The sequence below is a fragment of the Cetorhinus maximus genome, unplaced genomic scaffold, assembly GCF_964194155.1.
Source record: "Cetorhinus maximus unplaced genomic scaffold, sCetMax3.hap1.1 HAP1_SCAFFOLD_551, whole genome shotgun sequence".
In the NCBI taxonomy this organism is placed as follows: domain Eukaryota; kingdom Metazoa; phylum Chordata; class Chondrichthyes; order Lamniformes; family Cetorhinidae; genus Cetorhinus; species Cetorhinus maximus.
Window position 1 is genome coordinate 224,119 of NW_027596493.1, and position 3,095 is coordinate 227,213.

The window sequence follows — 3,095 nt, forward strand, 5'->3', positions numbered from 1 at the left end:
GTAGCGAGGGGTGGTGAAACGGCAGCGGCCCTAGGGGGCAAGAGTGTGGCATCTGTATTGGAAAGCGTACACGTTATAGAGACCCATGCTAAAGCCACCAGCCAATTAATAGAAAGGGAGGAACGACAAGAGGGCAGCACCTAAAAAAGCCAGCTTACGGCCAGTGGCTGATCGGGCAATTAAGACAAAATCTGGGCCAGATCCAAAGTGGGGAGGTACCGGGCTGGATCAACAGTGCCCGGTTGTGGGGGATGGCCAAGAACCCAGGCGTCATCGACGCATGTACATTGAAAGGAGTGACCAGGGTGTATGCGGTGATTCAGAAGTGCACCTCAAACCAAATGAACGTGTTAGGTATGGGCAATCCCCTCAGTCACAGCAGACACGGGCCCACACCCTCAGTACCGAGTGGAGAACATTGGGTTAATCCGAGACAATGACTCCCTCCGGTACTACCCCATAGATATGCATGCCATACGCAAGAATGAGGGCATACACGGGGTAACACTGAGTGGGTGCAGATGGAAAGGTAGCCTCACAATTTGCTCCCATCCAGTTGGAACGGGGGGGGGGTGCTGGACAAATGCAGGTACAACCGAACGGAGGGTTGTATATTAGAAATTACCCACAGAGAAAACCATCACACCCGCTCAGGATACAAGGGAACCCCGGCTCCCAGTTACTATCAGACACAGCGTGAATAATGTACGTCCAACAAAGGGGTCAGGTCTCAGTCAACGCCTCCGACACACTCCACCATGCCCTGGAACACTATGAGGAACCTAAGCAGGCCCCAATTCCCCACCTTCCCGAAAGTCTGACAAAGTTTAAAGGTGACTTACGAAAGGTGAGGAATCAGCATTACGTGTTACAGGCGGTGTTTAAAAGGCTAATCAATGATACGGAAGAGCACTTGAGAGATCCGACGGTGGGAGCAAGTGTGGGAATGGGGGCTGAATGTGGACATACACCCCTGGATAAGAATAAGCTCTCATATACTCGTCGCAGTGCAGCTAGTGTTAGCATTGTTTAACTCTAATTCTTTCAATGTCTTCTCCAGACAATCCAAAAAGTACCAGGGGACCATGAGTGGCGTACTGAGAGGCTGCAAGGAGACATTTGCGTTACATTATGGGACCAGCAACACTCACACACACACAGATTACACAATCCACACTGACATCACTAAAAATCACAGACGGAATCTCAGTAACAATCCACATGCTTTGCACAGTCTTGTGTTGGGGGTTTAGTGTTTGATATTTCAAACTGCAGTGACATTCCCGACAAGATGAGTTAAAGTTTTAACATTAACCAGAAAATGGCTGAAACATTGTTTTCCTGGGGTGAACACATCAAAGGACAGGAAGAATCAGAAAGTTGTCCTGCCCTGGGATTAACATATCAATGGACAGGCCTCCTGGGGAGCAGATTGAGAGACATCCCAACATGCCAGGGGTGGAGTCTGCAAACTGCTCGTTCAGGATATACCTGGCTAGGAACCCAATCCGAAAACCGCCTCCAGAGTGCGGAGCTAGTCCCCACTCTGGCTTAATGTGCGTGTGTGTTCCCTCTGTCTCAATCTGCTTTATAACTCTTTGACTTGTTTGTATTTGGATGTTGCTGAGTTGTAACTGAGAGTGATTCATTGGCTCTTGCGTTATTTTGTTTGAAAATGTTCTTTGCTCTCTGTTTTAATGGAATTAATTTTCTCCCCCACCCCTCAAAGAATTTTTATTTTGAAACCTGCAATCTGAAGATCCAGACTGGGACAAGGACTCTTCTTCTTCAGGAGTTTCCTGAGACCTTCTCCAAGGCCGTGCTCCATGGGCCCACGTGAGTTTGTGTCCGTTTCTTACCCCGAGATTTCAATTCCTCTCCGGGACCCTGGTTTTCGGTGGCTCCGGTTAACCAGTTCCTGTTGGACTGTGGGCCTGGAGTTTCAAAAAGAAAATCTTGGGGTTAAAGTAGCCTAGCCTTGCAATCTAAAACTTACATGTTAGCCTCCAGTGTGTGAGGAACAGGAGCCCCACAAGAGGAAATGAAAAGTCCTAAAGTGAAGCTGCCTAAAATCTTGTTATAATTCAGGGATAATGCGTGTAATTTGGGCTGCGCGATCATTCTGACGGTTAAACGGGATTCCCGGTGGTCATTTTACTGAGGGTTTAGGTTTCTATCTGCCTTTCTCCAGTTTTCTTTCTGTTTATTTCTTCGCTTTGCGCTATTTAAGCCTTCAAGGAATAATCACAGGTGAATTGATGGACCCACAGCAGGGGAAGTGAGCTGCAGAAGGGGCAGGGAAAGACTTTACACATGGGGAGAGGAGGCAGGAGTTTCAGAAGGTAGGAGTCACACAGGGGGCTGATTAAGGGGGAGATTATACAGAGGAGGTGGGAGGCTGCTGTTCGTTTCGGAGGGGGGTAATTTGAATGAACATGGGGACAGGGTGCTTGTTCATGTTTGAAATAGTGAGGGGTCGCTGCTACATGTTTAAAATGGTGAATGCATATGAGTTAATAGCTGACTGATATGAGTTTGTATTTATACAGACGTCCAGAGAGATAGGGGGTGGGGCGGTGCTGGGAGTGTGGGGACTGTTGTGATGGTGGGTTGGGTGTTAGATGGGGGTTGTTTGAGAGAGATTTTTGAGTGGGCAAACGCGGGGTTAAAAATGGCGCGAGTAATTTGGCGGCCACAAAACAAACGGTCTGGCGAAAATGATGCAGAGATGGAATAATTGCCGGCTGATAATGACAGGGAGGAAAAGAATGGGGGTTGGATAATATTTGCGAGGAGGAAAGAAAAAACTAAATAACCAGTCCAGTATAGATTTTGAAGAGCACACATTGGGGGTTATATATTTCTTTTTTCAGAAAAGGTTGCTGACAGGAAATAGAAGAGAAAATGAAAGATATGATGAAATCTATTTTTTGAATTGTGAATCAGGGGAGAGCGCGAACGCAGTCCCCCACTACCACAAATTTTGCAGTCGAGTATCCCGCATTTGGGGACATCGCAGGCGTTAGCACACCCGAAGTGCAATGGGCTAGCCTCGTCCTGGGAGAACCTTTTTTTTCTTTTTTTTGCAAAAATAT

The 3,095-nt window shown here is 47.3% G+C and overlaps 1 pseudogene; it reads right to left on the reverse strand.

Annotated features, from left to right (window-relative positions):
* Positions 1-2,943: 2,943 nt before the first annotated feature.
* On the reverse strand, positions 2,944-3,095 carry LOC144674081 (U1 spliceosomal RNA; annotated as a pseudogene).